An 18,790-nucleotide genomic window follows, 5' to 3' on the forward strand; every position below is an offset into this window, starting at 1 on the left:
TCTGTAATAAGCAAGCTTCTTCCCCAAGAGGAATTTTAAAATGAGGGCTTTATGTTCATTGAAGCCATAGCTTTGCATACATATACAGAGATTTTTTTTCTTTTCACATTGAAATTAAATCCCAGAGCTTCCCTTTTCCCTTCCGAGTGAGGGCCAATGTAGCAAGGTAAATTTGCAGTTAGTTAAACTTCCATCTTATACTGTAAGGTGATATTTTGTACCCGTTATGGGACTTCTTTCATGTAGAAGATAGGTTAGTAAAGTTAATTGTACAACTACCTCACAAAAATAACTTATATCCATCACTGATCAAACTAAAGTTGGAAGAAATCAAATTATAGTACTTTAAACTCTTAAACAAGACAATATCAAATTATTGTCTTTCAAGAAGAAAGGTTAAAAATAAAAACAAATGTAGTTTATTTCCCATGATTAATTTCTTTTGGAGAGGAAGTAGTGTCAAGTAGTTGTAGATGAAAACATTAGTCAAGCAGGCTATAAAAACAATAATTTAAACGTTCTATGTGGTCTAGTATTTAGAAATAAGGCTTAACAATTCTCAGGGGGAAGGGGGTGTGAGGGGTTCAGGAAGATTGGACAAAAATCTTACACCTATGGATGAAGACAGTGGCGGGGGGTAAGGGCATGGGGTGGGGTGGGGAATCAGGTGGAGGGGAGCTATGGGGGAAAAAAAAGAGGAACACCTGTAATAATCTGAACAATAAAGATTTATTAAAAAAAAAAAAAGAAATAAGGCTTAAAACCTTGCAACTTGCCTAGCAGTGAGCTTATAACCAAATTTTTTTAAAGTCACAAATTTAAATTTCAGAAGGCACAGAAAGAGTAACACCAATAATAAAGTGTAGGCTTTCAAATGGAAAAAAAAAATTAATAGGCATGAGTGGAGACTAAGAAGGTAAGAAAAGGGAAAAATATTAAAGGATAAAATCTGGGAATAAAAAAAATGCTGGAAAATTAGGTAGAAAACTAACTTTGAGCCCAGATTAAATAACATCTCATTTCAACCATCAGCCAATGACTAATTGAATTGAATTCTGGAAAAATACACATACTCACACCTTTAATCAGGTACAAGCAAATTAGCTTAATTATATAACATATCCTTAGTGAGGAAGCAAAGTTAACTTAAAATTTTGTTTGAGCCGGAACCGGTTTGGCTCAGTGGATAGAGCGTCGGCCTGCGGACTGAAGGGTCCCGGGTTCGATTCCGGTCAAGGGCATGTACCTTGGTTGCGGGCACATCCCCAGTGGGGGGTGTGCAGGAGGCAGCTGATTGATGTATCTCTCTCATCGATGTTTCTAGCTATCTATCCTCTCCCTTTCCTCTCTGTAAAAAATCAATAAAATATATTTAAAAAAAAAAAAAAATTTTGTTTGATTTTTGCACATGTCTGTACTATTAGTAAACATCAGAATTCAAAGATTAATTGAGAGATTATTTTACCTTTTTTAAAAAAAAGGTTACTATTATATTAAAAAACTGACACACTCCTTTCTCTTTAAGATAACCATCTTAGTTTAGTTATCTTAAGTTATAAAAAATAAGTTATCACTGTATGCAGGTGTCACTATAAAGACAAGAGTAAGAGTACTGATTCTGTGGTTTGGAGCTGTAAGACCAATTTGAAAAGTTAACTGCCATTTGCAACCACACCTCTTTGACAGAGACTGTCCAACATATTTACAAAATATCATGAAAGTGAAATTTTCTAAATCAAGTAGCAACAATGTTTATGATTGTAACATTTTCAAGAATGAAAAAAATAAAACTTATCAACTTTCAGTGCTTCTTTATTTTGAGGAATTAACATTAACTCAAATATAATATAGGGTTAGGGTTAGGGTTGAATCAGCTATTCTAAAGGGCAAGTACAAGAAAATCTCTTATTACTTGGCAAGGCATGATAATGTTTATCTTCTGCATAGTAACTTGTAAAATCTTATTTCAATTTCATAAAATTTTCTACTGCTATTGTCATGTAAGTCTCTTGAAGAAGCATCCAGCTGTACTGGGTTCAATAGGTTGGGAAGTCTGCCATAACATTATGTCCCTCAGCTCACTATTCAGCATAAGGTGCAGCTGCCTTGAACCCTGGCCAGACATTACTGTCAGAAGACTTCATAATAAAATTGTTTTCATGCTAACCTTAAATCTGTCCAACTGTACAAACTCCAAGGACACTGTATGGGATAATCAATTTCTCACATATCTTTAACTTTGAAAAGGGCTAGCTGCAGCATGGCTGGCGTGGCTCAGTGGTTGAGCACTGACCTATGAACCAGGAGGCCTAGATTGCGGGCTCCATCCCTAGTGTGGGGGCATGCAGGAGGCAACCAATCAATGCGTCTCTCTCATCATTGATGTTTCTCTCTCTCTCTCCCTTCTTCTCTGAAATCAGTAAAACATATGCTATATAAAAGAAAATGGCAAGCTGCAAACTGCCATTTAAGTCACTATAAATAAAACCCCCATAGTACTCCTCACTAACAGAACATTTCTGAGGCTGCAATACCTAGTGTGAATGAAAAAAATTTTTATTCTCTTAATATGTATGAAAATAGCAATAGTTAATATTTAATCATACGTACTATGTGTTAGGCACCATGCTACTTTATCTCTAAGCTTCACAATCCCATGAGTTAAGAATTATCACCCCATTTTGCAGATGAGGAAACTGAACTGAGTCTCATAGAAGGGTCCCACCGCTAGCAAGAGAATGCAGAAGCCTCCTATATTTTTATCAGCCCTTCTCTGTACATAAGGCACATGAGATCTGAAAGCATCAATTATATAATTTATTAGTTAACCAACAAGTTTTAGAAAATGCTAGGCTGAGCTATGTATGCTGTGGCTACTTCATGGGGAACTGAGGGGACTTACCTTTCAGGGTCTATGCATTCCATTTTTAAAATTGTAACATATCCAAATTTCTTCCAGGCCCTGAATCTATGGATCTATGCCAATTCTGTATCCAGGTGTATTAATTATGGAATATGAAAGATCATTAAGCCAGTATAATTTCCTCAAACACTGAAAATATTGTGTAACATTTAGTCAAAACTCAGATATTTCTTCAAAACCCAAGTTTATTCTGGTAACAAGCCTTAGAAGTAGGCCTAGAATTTTATCACTCATTACAGACATGTCTACTATAAATTATAGAATCCACTGTTTAAAGACATATTTACCCAGGCAAAAAAGCAAGGAGTGAAAAGATGAGTACTCAACATGTGAGAAGAAGCTATTTGGTCTCAAATATGGCCAAAGATGCCAACTTTTGTTAAACTTAGGTGTGTCTAATTACTCTAATCACACCAGTATCCTACTATATTAAATATGACATAGGTCTTACTGTTTCAAATATTATACATAGGTGGGCTTCCAGTTTGACTTTATCCTTTCATTACTTAAAAGTTCTTTTAATCAATGACATTTAAGCTAAAAGCAAAGGGTTTCTTCAGTATTACAATTAGGCAAAACTATATGTGTGTGCGTATATATACACTTTTCTTTTCTGGACAATCTTATTAGAAAAAAATCATCTGTTATTTACTACGCCTTACTATTTTACAAAGCACCTCTTCACCTTTTACTTAGTTGACTTGCTTTCCCGGGTCAATTATACACGGGGCATGATAGCCTCAACAATCGAAGTTTCTCTAAAAAAAGCAAGGTCAAAGAACAGAGGCACCAAAGAACAGAGGCACCTCTGCACTAGGAACATAAAAAAGAGAACGACAAAAAACTTCACACACACCGGGATTTGGGGGACATCCTATGGCTCAACCATAACGTGTGTAAATCTGATCCCTGGAGTCCGGGGCACTGACAGCCATTCAACTTTCTTTTTAATTTCCCCATTGTGCTTTTTCTGGTACTACAGGCAAGATGTACCTGCATTTCACCAAATGCCCTCTTTGCTTTCTAAAAATTCTCGCGGCGCAAGGCCGGGGTCCGCGGCCACGGGGCGGGCCAGGGAGCCAGGGGCAGCGGCGGCTGCGCCGGAGAGAAACACGCGCGGCACCCGTTCCCCGCAGGCCTGCTGCGGCTGCTTCCCCAGTCTCCGGGGCTGCAAGGGCCGCGGCAGCAGCCATGGCAGGGACTAGGGAACCTTTCCACTGCCTCCTCCGCTAGGCCTCGAGGGGTTTGCTTTTCACATGGCCCCCGGTTGGGGGCGGTGGGCACAAGGTAGTGGATGCAGCTGCACCCGCAGCGGCGGGCCGGGAGAGCCGGGCTCCCTCGGAACCCGACCTGCTGGTGGGCTGGTAGCAGGCACCTCGGCGGGGCCTGGCTGGAGGCCGACGGCTCGGTGGGGAAGGCCACCTTCTCTCTCACACACCACATCTCTCCCCAGCCTGCCTCCTTCTCCGTTAGCGCTACCGGTTGGCCGGCGGGGGAGGGGAGCGAGGCGCGTTATTCCCGGGGAACTGGAAGGGAGAGGGGACGGCATCACTTACCCGCGTTACTGAGGAGGAGGAGGCGGTTGGAGCGCGGCGCGGCGGGGCGGCGGCGGGGCTGGGTGGGTGCAAGTCAGAGTCTTACGAAAGGGAATTAACCCCATCACCAGCCCGGACACCGGCTCCAGCGGCAGCCGCGGCTAGCAAAATCCCGCCCCTTCCCACCACGTACTAGCTCCGCCTATTTGTTCTCTTTGAGGGCAGTCGACAAATCATAGGCTGTATACACTCGGAGTGATATGAGGCCCATCCAATCACGCCTAGACAAACGGCCTTCTCTCCACCCCTTTATCTCCTCCTGGGCCGCGGGAGAACCGTGCCAAGTCTTCCTCCACCCTCAAGGGACAAAGGACCAATCGGTGATTAGTATCCGCCCTTGAAGGACTCAAAGGGTAACCAATGGTAAAACTAAGAGGACAGCCATTTTGCCCACTTGAAAAAGAGCCACCTTTTCCCACGAGTTGGAGCCTGAGGTGGGGGAGTTCTGGGAGTTTTCACTGACCTGGAGATATTGGAAAGACAACCATTTCTTCAAGGAGTATTTATAATGCTTTATAGGAGTAAAAGAAAATTTTCATTCTCCATGTGGGGAGATGAGAGGAATGCTGCTTAAAAGCTTGACTCCTCCCCTTAGCGGTAACGGGTTCTAAGCCGAACACCTGGTTTCTCTAGGGAAGGCGGGGTGATTGCCCTTTTCTATCTAAAAGAGCGAACTACATTTCCCAACATGCTTTGCTCCCGCTCACATCCTTTTCTCCGTTTACTTCCCTCGGCAGCCTGACGGGATTGTAGTTTTGGGGAGGGATCCATGCCGCCTCCTTGACAAATAAGAAGGAACAAACTTTTGAATAATTGGGAGTTTGGGGAGGAGAGCTCTAGTTGTCTTGAGGCTGCAGTGAATCTCTATCGTCGTCGTAACGGAAGTGATGAAGGATAGAAGAGCAAGGTAGAGCAGAGTTTTCTCAGAACACCATAGGTGGTGTAGATTCCTGGTGTTTGAACTGTTACTTTCAGTTTGTCCCTTTGAAGTCACTTCCGCTTTGGGCGGATACAAGCCAAACGTGTGGCGGGAGTTGGAGATTCTTCAGCGAATACATCAGGTGTGGTCGTCTGGGTGTGGGATGGCGGGCAAGTCGATAGTTTCTTGCTTGAGCGATAGAAAATTGAACGTAATTTAATTGCATTTTAAGAAAGGGTGGGTGAAATGGGGCAGGGGTAGTTCATAAATCCATAATGCCATTCTCCACCCAGCCTTCAATCCCAGAGTCCCATTTGTCTTGTTTTTGTTTTTTTTACTTGCTCACTATTGCACCCATTTATTTGTGGGTACCTCTAATGCCGTTAGCCGCTGTGGGTACGCACGGCTTCATGGCATCAGTTTGACTAAAAAACCGGCTCTGAAGTTCTGAGCTAACTCCTCCCACTTTCACAAACTTCTGAAGACTAGTTCAAAGGAAAAATGTTCCAGAAGGGCTCAGGATTGATACTAAAAAATGGTGACTTTACATTTTTGTCGTTGACTAAAGCATACAACAAGTGGCGACAGGTACTAGATATAATACACTGATGAATAAAGATATTTATGTACTTTGGAGCCCATAGCCTAATTTTAGCACATTAGGCTCTGGTTTATGCCCCACTCCAGATGCAAAAGTGAGTGTATTTTTTGCTGTTTGACGTTTCCTTTGAGTTACATTGGGAAATTCATTGAATTAAGATGACCCAGGAGGAAATAGAAAGTCTTTCCTCCCCAAGACTAAACTAATTTCCCTATCATTTTGACTAAGACTTTCTCAGATAAATTCTAAGTTTTCCCCAGGGTCTCATTGAAACTTACTTTTATAAATAATCTTGTAGATATTTATTTAGCACTTATACTGTATTAGGCACTATACCAGTCTTTGGGGATAAACAGTGCCAAAAAGTCAGGCTTCTTCTTTGTCCAAAAGTAATGAGGAAGACAGAGGCCAAAGAAAATTAGAGGTAATGTTTTTTTGTTTAATATTTTTAAAAATTTATTTCAGAGAGGAAGGTAGGAGAGATAGAAACATCCATGATGAGAGAAAATTATGAGTAGGCTGCCTCCTGCACGCCTCCTACTGGTGATGGAGCCAACAACCCAGGCATGTGCCCTGACCAGGAATCCAACTGTGACCTCTTGGTTCATGGGTCAGTGCTCAACCACTGAGCCACACTGGCCAGGCTACTAATTTTTTAAATCTCTCTCTAAATTAAATCAAGATTTCATTAGTCATGTTTTGTGTATTTATTCTGTCACCTCTTTCCATTCTACTTGTGGATTAAAGTAAGCATATTTTCTCCCTTTTTTTTTTTTAACTGAAGCACTAAAACGTCCTTGTCTAATACTCATGAGTTTTTATGCACCAACTAGATGGTAAATTGTATAGTTAACTAGAGGCCCAGTGCACAATTGAAATTGTGCGAGGAGGCGCCCCACCTCCTGCCATGCGAGGAGGCACCCCGCGGGGGGCCGGGACCCGTGCCTGACTCCTGCAGCACTGGCTGCTGCAGGAGTCAGGCCGGACCAGCGCCGCAGGAGGCCAGACGGGTGCCATAGGGGGCCGGTACCTGCACCTGACTCGCAGTGTCCCTGGCTCCCCTGCCTGTGTGGGCTCCGGGGCCGCGGGTGGCCAGGACTCGCAGTGCCTGATTCACAGTGTCCCCTGGCCCTCCTGCATGCGTCCGCTCCAGGACCGCTCAAGCTGCCGCGCCGGCTCGGGCAGGCCCCCCTGCCTCTGTCTCCGTCTCTGCTCCAGGCCTCACCTGTGTGCGCAACCTCCTCCTGTCTGGTTGTGACCCGTTACAGAGTCCCGGCCTAATTTGCATATTATCTCTCTCTCTCTCTCTCTCTCTCTCTCTCTCTCTCTCTCTCTCTCTATATATATATATATATATATATATGCTTCTAGATATAGGGCTATAACCATACCTTTCAGCCAAACAGTGTTGTTGAGTCCAACAGATGAAAACCTGTCTCTTGTTTTAATGCAGTTGGAATATTCAGTATAATTTAGCAGTATAGACTTCTATAGATGATTAGTTCTTGTTTTGTGAGCTCTTCCAGTATAAATCAAGTTAATAAGTGGTAATGACAGCCAGCATTTTATTGAGAGTTTCCTCTGAGCCGGGAATGATGTTAAAGTACTTTATGTAAATTTTCCCTGCAATTCTATAAGTATTGTTATGTGATATTTTATAGTTGAAGAAATTGGGGCACAGTGAAGTTCAATAAGACTTTAAGTCCTTGATCAATAAATTTTGGAGCTGAGATTCAAATCCAGGTCTGTCTTATTCCTGAGCTCTTGACCACTGCTCATCCTGCCCCTCAAATATTTATTAATCTCCCAATATATGCCAGACACATCATGAGAGAAATGTAAAATTCCACCCCAGGATTCTGGAACCCCTGGTGGCAGTCCCTTCTTCTTTTGAACTATCCTTTGCCACTCATAAAATACATATTCATTGTATTTAAAAACAGGAAAATAAAGGTAATCTGTGATCTTATCACCCAGAGATATCACTATTATATTTTGGTGAATATCTTTTCAGATATCTCCCTCTTTAGGTGCAGACATGTATGAATGGTATCATACTACTTTGCTTTTTTGTAAAAAAAATTTTTAAAACTTTGTAAGAGTTTATTTGAGCCAAACTGACAACATATGCTAGAAAGCAAGATCTCAGATGCTGTCTTGTAAATTTTTTTTTAACTTACAATAGGCTGTGGATATGACTGAATAAATATTGATATTATAATTTTTGATGGCTATCTGGTATTTCACTGTATGTTTCTAATGTGAGCAGTACCCAGGTGATGGATATTTATAATTTTATGGACTTTTTTCATTGTAAAAAAACATAAAATTTACCATCTTAACCATGTTTTATTGTTAACACTATTACAGATGTCCTCCACTTCCCCCTAACCCTCACCTCCACTTTGCCCCCCCCCCCTAACTACTCCCTCCCAGTGTATATAATACAGTTGTGTTAAGTGTATGCACCTGTCAGGCAACAGATTTCTGGAACTTTTTCATCTTATAAAACTGAAACTATGTGCTCATTGAACAACAACTCCCCTTTTACTCTCCTACAGCTCCTAGCAACCACTATTCTACTTTATTTCTAAGAGTTTGATTACTTTAGATACATCATATAAATGGAATCATGCAGTATTTGTCCTGTAACTGGGTTATTTTACTTAGCATCATGTACTTAAGGTTCATCCATGTTGTAACATATGACAGGATATTTTTTTAAGACAATAATAGTCCATTGTATTTTATTTATCTATTCATCTGCCAATGGACATTTAGATTTTTTCCACCATTTGCTATTATGAATAACTAGAGGCCTGATGTATGAAAATTCATGCACTCGCGGGGGGGTGTGGGTATCCCTCAGCCCGGCCTGCACCCTCTTGTAGTTCAGGAGCCCTTGGGGGATGTCCACCTGCCGGCTTAGGCCTGCTCCCCTGGAGATCGGGCCTAAGCTGGCAGTCAGACATCCCTTTGGCAGCCTAGGAGCCTTTGGGGGATGTCCACCTGCCGGCTTAGGCCTGCTTCCCTGGAGATCAGGCCTAAGCTGGCAGTCAGACATCCCTCTGGCAGTCCGGGAGCCCTTGGGGGATGTCCACCTGCTGGCTTAGGCCTGCTCCCCAGGGGATCGGGCCTAAGCTGGCAGTCAGACATCCCTCTGGCAGCCCAGGAGCCCTCAGGAGATGTCCAACTAATGGCTTAGGCCCACTCCCCACGGGGATACTTCTGTGAGCATGGATGTGCAAATATCTCTTTAAGATTTTTAATTCTTTTGGATATATACCCAAAAGTTGGATTGTTGGATCATTTATAAACTTTTAAAAGCAATACTGTTGTGAGCTCCATGTTAATATGCTTATCTGATTATTCCTTAAATCTAACTTTTTAGAAATAGGATTATTTAGCCACAAATACTCCAATTCCTAAATTACTCTTTTCAAAAGGTTGTGCCCATTTTCTTTCCTACTTACAGTGTTTGAGAGCACTCATTTCCCATCTTTTATTCTATCCAATGAGATTGTAAAAAGTGATCTCTCATTAATTTAATTTGTATTTAATTGAATTCTGTTGATGCTAAGCATCTTTTATATCTATGTTGTCCATTATTCTTTAATCTTGTGTGAGTAGCTTGTTGTTATCTATCACAGTCTCTTAATACTTTTAAAGAAATTGCTTCTTAGGTTTTTAAATCTTTGTCACATATTTTGCAAGTTTTTACTCCCACTTTGAAATGTGTCTTTTTACTTTTTGATGATATTTTCCCATGGTATCGTTTCAATTATTTTAGTGTTGAAATCTATCTTTCTCTGTATAATTTCTAGTTTATTTGTGATGCTTAGAAATTAGGAATATGCATATATAAAATTTCATTTGTTTTTACATTTAATTTTTCAATATACATATACTTGATTTTGTTTGGACTCTGTTCTCTCTCATGTTCTGTCTTTTTTTTCTTTCTTTTTTTTTTTTTACTTGTACCATATCTGCTATCTTAATTTCGGTAAACTTTGTTTTGATAGCTAGTAGGAAAGGTGTGCTTCCACTCTTTTTTTTTTAGATATTTTCTTGTCATTCTCATGGCTTAGTAGATGGATTTTTGGTATCATTTTTCAAATTAAAAATAAATCTCTGTACTTTTGTATTTTAACAAACTACAAGTTTAACATTTATATAGATATTGAATACTACATAAAGGAAGGAAAGTATTTCAATTAGTGTTAGCAATCAGAATTTTTCATAGGTACAATCAAGGCTCAATGGGGCATTCTGTGCTCTGTTAAAACATGTTTTTATTACAGAGTTGGATCAAAATGGTTGCAGTTTAAGAGCACATCTAACTTTTAAAATTATATAATCACTTTTTATACAGCAGCTTGCATGTGATAGGTGGATTCTGGTAGAACCTGATAACTTCTTTGAATACTTATCTCTAATTTGTAACTATTTATCACACTGTACTTTACAGCCTTCTCCAAGTACTTCAAATTCAACATGTCCCCTAAATCTGTTCCTCTTTTATCTCACTTGCTTATTTGGTTAAGAAGTATTTATTGAGCTTCTACCAAAAGTGGTACTGACTAACAGTCAAGAGGAGGTCCAGGTTGCCTAGGTTTGCTTCTTGGTTCTGCCAGTTACTCCTTGGGTGACCTTGGGCAGATTAGTTAACTATATGTACCCTAGTTTTTTCCTGTAAAATTGAGATAATAGAGAGTACCTATGTCACAGGCTGTGTGAGGATTAAAGGACTTAATATATGTAAAACATAAAGTAGTGCCTGGTACATAGTAAATGTGTGCTGGGCTTTGTTAATATAATTTTTATTGACCTGGCTGATGCTAGAGTACTGAAGTAAAACAACAATAAACAAGACAGTTGATGGTTCTTTACTTTATGAAAGCATTCTAATAGGAGAGTGAGACAATTTTCTAGCAAACAGATTTTTAAAAATTGCCAGTTATAAGTGCTTTAAGGAAATCCTATATAATAAAAGGCTAATATGCAAATTGACTGAACAGCAGAATGACCAGTCGCTATGATGCACACTGACCACCAAGGGGCAGACACTCAACACAGGAGCTGCCCCCTGGTGGTCATGTGCTCCCACAGGGGGAGCACCTCTCAGCCAGAAGCCACAGGGGCAGTAGCGGGAGCCTCTCCCGCCTCCGCAGCAGCGCTAAGGACGTCTGACATCCCCCGAGGGCTCCCAGACTGCGAGAGGGCGCAAGCCGGGCTGAGGGATCCCCTGCCACCCCCTCAGAGTGCATGATTTTCGTGCACTGGGCCTCTAGTCAGCTAATTAAGGAAAATATCAGGGTGTCCAGTTGGGAGATATTGCAGTATTCCAGTTGAGCAGTGATGCTTTGGGATAGGTGATGGCAATGGAACTGGAAACAAATGAATTTATTTGAGATATATTTGGGGAATAATCAATAATAATTAGATTTAATATGGCAGTTAAGGGAGAGGGAGAAATCAGGAATGAATCGAGGTTGCTGGTCTGAGTAGCTTGCTTGATTGTATTATTACTGAGAGATTTGGCAGGGGCCACACAAATTTGATGGAGAAATCAAGATATTGTTTTTGGACATTTAGGCTAGAAATATTTATGAGATACCGACAATGTCGGGTAGGTAATTTTTTTTTTAATATATTTTGTCGGGTAAGTAATTAGATATAGGAGTCTGAAGCTAAGAGATTATGAATTATATTAACTGGACTATTTGTGGTAGCCTTCTAAAGATTGTCCCTGTCTCCAGATCCATTCTTCCAGATTTGACAAGGTAATCTTTGTAAAATAGTGGCCTGATTAAACTCCAAGAATAGCTCCCAATTTCTTGCAGAATAAAGTTCAGTTTCAGCGTCGCATATGAGAGCCTCCCTGATCTGGCCTGTTTACCACTTATCACAAGCATCTTATTTTTTAGCTATATTACACTGCTAAGGATTTTCTGAAATTTTGCGAATATGGCTTCTTTCTCTCTAGAATATTTTAAAAAATTAAAAATTGATTTCAGAGAGGAAGGGGGAAAGAGAGAGAGAGAGAGAGAGAGAGAGAGAGAGAGAGAGACATAGAAACATCAATGATAAGAGAAAATCATCGATCAGCTGCCTCCTGCTTGACCCTGACTGGGGGTTGAGCCTGTAACCCAGGCATGTGCCCTCACTGGGAATTGAACCGTGGACCTCCTGGTTCATAGGTCGATGCTCAACTACTGAGTCACACCAGCCGGGCAGTATTTTATCTTGATTCTCCATCTGCAAATTCTGTTCTTCCTGTAGCTTCAATTTAAGAATTACATCAAATATTTAAACAAGCTGTACTAAGTACTAAGCATTTTTTTCTGCTAAATGAAGCCTTCTTTGATTGTTTGCTATGTTACACAGAGTCAACACTCCCACTTATGTATGCTATTTTTATATATATTCCTTTCATAACGCTTATTACACTGTGTTGCAGTTATTTGTTAATAATTCTTATTTCTGTCCTAGAGTGGGCTAGGAGGTGAGGATACAATAACATAAATTTATCTTTGTATATCTAGTACCTTCTGCAATGTGTGGTATATAATAGGCACTCAATAATTATTTGTTGAATGAGTGATTTTAACAGGCACTGTTGCATAATGGGAAAAAAATCAGACTTTTAAATTAGGCCAATTTAAGTTCCAGGCTAAATATCACCAATATTTTTATGTCCCTAACATGAGAATAATAATAATTATTTTTGTGAGTTTTTTTGAGAATTACAGATTTTCTAAAATTTCCTAGTGTAGTATATCACAGAAAGAGGTCACTTAATAAGTGGGAGTTGTTTTATCATTATTCTGAAAGCAGTTGCCTATACAATGAGAGAGTCTAGTGTCCTTTCTTTTAAAGTAGTTAGATATTAGATATGGCAATTTTTATTTTTTATTTATTTATTTTTAAAATATATTTTATTGATTTTGTGCAGATAGGAAGAGAGGGATAGAGAGTTAGAAACATCGATGAGAGAGAAACATTGATCAGCTGCCTCCTGCACACTCCCCAATGGGGATGTGCCTGCAACCAAGGTACATGCCCTTGACCAGAATCGAACCTGGGACCCTTGAGTCTGCAGGCTGACGCTCTATCCACTGAGCCAAACCAGTCAGGGCGGCAATTTAAAAAAAAAAAAGTATATTTTATTGATATTTTACAGAGAGGAAGGGAGAGGGATAGAGAGCTAGAAACATCAATCATTTGCCTCCTGCACACCTCCCACTGGGGATGTGCCTGCAACCAAGGTACATGCCCTTGACCGGAATCGAACCTAGGACCCTTCAGTCCGCAGGCCGACGCTCTATCCACTGAGCCAAACCGGTTTCGGCAGGGCGGCAATTTTTATTTTTATTTTTATTTTATTTTATTTTTGTTAATCCTCACCCGAGGACATTTTTCTATGGACTTTTATGGAGAGTGGAAGAGAGGGGGAAAGACAGAGAGAAACATTGATGTGAGAGAAACACATCTATTGGTTGCCTCCTGCATGTGCCTCAACCAGGGCCCAGGCCAGGGAGGAGCCTACAACCACAGTATGTGTCCTTGACCCGAATTGAACCTGGGACCTTTTGGTATGCAGGCCAACACTCTATCCACTGAACCAAACCAGCTAGGGCAGATATGGCAGTTTTTAAAACCCCTATGTGACATTTAAAGTATTATATAATTATATAATGTATTGAAATTGATCTTTTATTATTATTATTGTTTTTTTAATATATTTTTTTTATTGATTTCAGAGAGGAAGGGAGAGGGATAGAGAGATAGAAACATCAATGATGAGAGAGAATCATTGATCGGCTGCCTCCTGCACGCCCCCAATTGGGGATTGAGCCCACAACCCGGGCATGTGCCCTTGGCTGGAATCGAACCTGGGACCCCTCAGTCTGCAGGCCGACGCTCTATCCATTGAGCCAAACCGGCTAGGGCAATTATTATTTTATTTTATTTTTAAATAAATCTTTATTGTTCAGATTATTACAGGTGTTCCTCTTTTTTTTCCCCATAGCTCCCCTCCACCTGATTCCCCACCCCACCCCATGCCCTTATCCCCTGCCACTGTCTTCATCCATAGGTGTAAGATTTTTATCCAATCTCTTCCCACACCCCTCACACCCCTTACCCCTGAGAATTGTCAGTCTACTCCCTTTCTATGTCCCTGATTCTATTATATTCACCAGTCCATTCTGTTCTTCAGATTTTTTATTCACTTGATTTTTAGATTCACTTGTTGGTAGGTATGTATTTGATGTCATTTTGTTGTTCATAATTTTTATTTTTACCTTTTTCTTCTTCTTCCTCTTCTTAAAGAATACCCTTCAGCATTTCATGTAATCCTGGTTTGGTGGTGATGAACTCCTTTAGCTTTTTCTTGTCTGTGAAGCTCTTTATCTGACCTTCAACTCTGAATGATAGCTTTGCTGGGTAGAGTAATCTTGGTTGTAGGTTCTTGCTGTTCATCACTTTGAATATTTCTTGCCACTCCCGTCTGGCCTGCATAGTTTCTGTTGAGAAATCAACTGACAGTCATATGGGTGCTCCCTTGTAGGTAACTAACCGTTTTTCTCTTGCTGCTTTTAATATTCTCTCTTTGTCTTTTGCTCTTGGCATTTTAATTATGATGTGTCTTGGTGTGGTGCTCTTTGGATTCCTCTTGTATGGGGTTCTGTGTGCTTCCTGGACTTGTAAGTCTATTTCTTTCAGCAGGTAGGGAAAGTTTTCTGTCATTATTTCTTCTAATAGGTTTTCAATATTTTGCTCTCTCTCTTCTTCTGGCACCCCCAAAATTCGGATGTTGGTACGCTTAAAGTTGTCCCAGAGGCTCCTTACACTATCTTCATATTTTTGGATTCTTTTTTCTTTTTGTTTTTCTGGTTGGGTGTTTTTTGTTTTCTCATATTTCAGATCTTTGGTTTGATTCTTGGGGTACGTTGATCTACAGTTGAGTTTCTGTATATTCTTTATTTCAGACAGTGTATGCTTAATTTCTGACTGGTCCTTTTCCATGTTTTTGGCATTCTTATTAAGGTCCTTGAAGGTCTCACTAAGCTCCTCGGAGGTCTCATCAAGTTTCTTGGCGGTTTTTAGAAGATTCTTGAGTAACCTTATAAATGTGGTTCTGAACTCTATGTCGTCCAGTAGTTTGCTTTCCTCCATTTCTTTCATTTGTGACATGTTTCTTTGTCTCCGCATTTTGCTGCTTCCCTGTGTTGATGGAGTGGCTTTGTGTGGTAGGTGACCTATAGGGGCCAGTAGCTCAGCTCCCCAATCACCTGAGTTGGACGCTCTTGGATACACCCCTTTGTGGGCTGAGTGCAAAGTCTTGGTGTAGTTAAGCCTTGATTGCCGTTGGTACACTGGGAGGAATTGACCTCCAGGCCAATTGGCTGTGAGGACCCGCTGTGTCTATAATGGGAGAACTGCTGCGCTGGAGACATGCTTATGGTGCAGGACTTGTTTCAGTGCGGCTTTGGTGCTCACTGAGTCTGCCTCTTGAATGTGTCACTTATGGATGTGAGGAGTTGAAATCTGGTGTCTCACACTGACCACTAGGTATACTGGCTTCTGGATCTCCAAGGAGGTGCAGGTCAGCTACTGTCTGAGGCCACCCCGCAGGAGCTACAGCAAGAACTACAGTTTTCTCCTCTTTGCTTGGGGTTTGAGGTTTTGGAGCTGTCTGACCTGGGCTGCAAGTTTGCTAGGTTAAGCTGCGATAGGGCAGGCCATGCATATGCTAAAGCCGCTGCTTGGAGCTTGGGTGGGTTTGTAGATTGTGCGGGGCGGGGTCTCAGGGCGTCAATAGGCTAGGGCGTGGCAAACAGCGATGGCTGCCAGTCATCCTGCTCTGCGTCTACGACCACGTCCCCCCATCCCGCGCCCCAGCACAGTAAACAATTATTCCTGCGCGCAGCCCTGCAAGCAAGCCTCCTTCACTTTCCAACCCGATGGCATACAGTCCAGCTTCTCCCCATAGGAGTTTGGGTCCCCCGCGTCTCCCCAGAAACTGGAGTTTGGGGTAATCGGGAGCTTGTCTCCCTTCGGGTTGAAAAAAGCAGCGCTCCCAGTTGCCCGTTGCCAGCCCAATTCGCACGCCTCCGTACCTCAGCTTTTCAGCGCTTGTGCACGACTCAATGCTCTTTTCTCTTTCCTTCTAGTTGTAGAACTTCCACTCAGCCAGCTTTCCTGTGGTTCTGGGTGATAGACGTTTTGTCTTTTAGTTGTAGTTTTGAAATTGTTGTGCGAGGCAGCAGTTTAGGTGTTTACCTACGCCGCCATCTTGGATCCTCTCGCAATTATTATTTTATTTTTTTAAATGTTTTTATTGATTTCAGAGAGGAAGGGAGAGAGAGAGGGATAGAAACATCAATGATGAGAGAGAATCATCCATCGGCTGCCTCCTGCACACCCCCTAATGGGGATCGAGCCTGCAACCTGGGAATCTAACCATGACCTTCTGAATCATAAATTGACACTCAACCCTTGAGCCACATAGGCTGCGCTGATCTCTTATCATTGTAGAATATTCAATTTCACTGACAAAATAACAAATGATTTCAATTGTTAAATTTAGGTTATAACTTAATAACAATCTATAAATATAGCTGTATCAGATATAAACATGTAAATTGAGTGTATACTGTGGTATAAGCATGGAGTATGTTAAAATATAGAATAGATACATTCCCAAGCCCTATTCATGTTGTTTCAGTGGCATGTAACATCATCTCAAAAGTGAAACCAAGATGGTGGCATAAGGTATACACCTGTACGTGCTGTCTCTCACAACCACACCAAAACTACAACTAAAAGACAAAACGTCTATCACCCAGAACCACGGGAAAGCTGGCTGAGTAGAAGTTCTACAACTAGAAGGAAAGAGAAAAGAGCATTGAGACCTGGTAGAACATGCACAAGCACGGAAAAGCAGACGTACGGAGGCGCGTGAATCGGGCTGGCGGCTGGCGGCTGGCGACTCGGTGCGCTAATTTTTTCAATCCGAAGGGAGACACAAGCTCCCGACTGCTCTGAACTCCAGTTTCCGGTGAGACTCTGGGGACCCAGACTCCTAGGGGGAGAAGCTGGACTGTTTGCCATCAAGTCGGAAAGTGAGGGTGGCTTTTTTACAGAGGTGCGCACAGGATTCATTTTTTACTGCGCTGGGGCGCGGGACGCGGGGACACGGAAACACGGAGACCCAGAGGCGGCTGACTGGCAGCTATCGCTGTTTGCTACACCCTAGTGATTCCCTGAGACCCCGCCCCGCCCAATATACAAACCCACCCAAACTGTGCACAGCGGCTTTTACATATGAATGACCTGCCCTATCACAGCTTAACCTAACAAACTGCAGCTCGATCAGACAGCTCCAAAACTTCCAAACCCCAACCAAAGAGGAGAAAACAGTAGTTCTCGCTGTAGCTCCTGCTGGGTGGCCTCAGGCAGTAGCTGACCTGCACCTCCTTGAATACCCAGGAGCCAGTGTACCTAGTGGTCAGTGTGAGATGACACCAGATATCAACTCCTCACATCCATAAGTGACACACTCAAGAGGCAGAGGCAGTGAGCACCAAAACCCCACTGAAACAAGTCCTGCCCCATAAGGGTGTCTCCAGCACAGCAGTTCTTCCATTATAGACACAGTGGGTCCTCACAGCCAATTGGCCTGGAGGTCAATTCCTCCCAGTGTACCAACAGCAATCAAGGCTTAACTACAACAAGACTTTGCACTCAGCCCACAAAGGGGTGCACCAAGAGTGTCCACCTCAGGTGATTGGGGAGGCTGAACCACTGGGCCCTATAGGTCACCTACCTCACAAAGCCACCCCATCAACACAGGGAAGCAGCCAAAATGCGGAGACAAAGAAACATGTCGCAAATGAAAGAAATGGAGGAAAGCAAACTACTGGACATAGAGTTCAAAACCAGTTATAAGGTTACTCAAGAATCTTCTAGAAACCTCCGAGGAACTTAGTGAGACCTTTAAGTATCTTAATGGGAATGCCAAAGAAATGTAAAAGGACCAGTCAGAAATTAAGCATACACTGTCTGAAATAAAGAATATACAGAAATTCAACAGTAGACCAAAGGACCCCATGAATCAAACCAAAGATTTGAAATATGAGAAAACAAAAAACACCCAACCAGAAAAACAAAAAGAAAAAAGAATCCAAAAATATGAAGATCGTGTAAGGAGCCTCTGGGACAACTTCAGGTGTACCAACATCTGAATTATGGGGGTGCCAGAAGAAGAGAGAGAGCAAGATACTGAAAACCTATTAGAAGAAATAATGACAGAAAACTTCCCCCACCTGGTGAAAGAAATAGACTTATAAGTCCAGGAAGCACAGAGAACCCCAAACAAGAGGAATCCAAAGAGCACCACACCAAGACACATCATAATTAAAATGCCAAGGGCAAAAGACAAAGAGAGAATCTTGAAAGCAGCAAGAGAAAAAGAGTTACCTACAAGGAAGTACCCATACGACTGTCAGCTGATTTCTCAACAGAAACTATGCAGGCCAGAAGGGGGTGGCAAGAAATATTCAAAGTGATGAATAGCAAGAACCTACAACCAAGATTACTCTACCCAGCAAAGCTATCATTCAGAATTGAAGGTCAGATAAAGAGCTTCACAGATAAGTAAAAGCTAAAGGAGTTCATCACCACCAAACCAGGATTATATGAAATGCTTAATGGTATTCTTTAAGAAGAGGAAGAAGAAGAAAAAG

General features: G+C 41.6%; 1 protein-coding gene across 1 annotated transcript in view; it reads left to right on the top strand.

Annotated features, from left to right (window-relative positions):
• The first annotated feature begins 5,447 nt into the window (after positions 1–5,447).
• The window catches only part of ZRANB3 (zinc finger RANBP2-type containing 3), a 273,693-nt gene continuing 260,350 nt past the window's right edge, over positions 5,448–18,790 (top strand). Inside the window, exon 1 of the mRNA XM_080670095.1 lies at positions 5,448–5,579. The gene's annotated coding sequence lies outside the window, so the exon portion shown is untranslated. The remainder of the gene's footprint in view (positions 5,580–18,790) is intronic.

The sequence above is a fragment of the Plecotus auritus genome, assembly GCF_963455305.1.
Source record: "Plecotus auritus genome assembly, chromosome: 5".
Lineage (NCBI taxonomy): Eukaryota > Metazoa > Chordata > Mammalia > Chiroptera > Vespertilionidae > Plecotus > Plecotus auritus.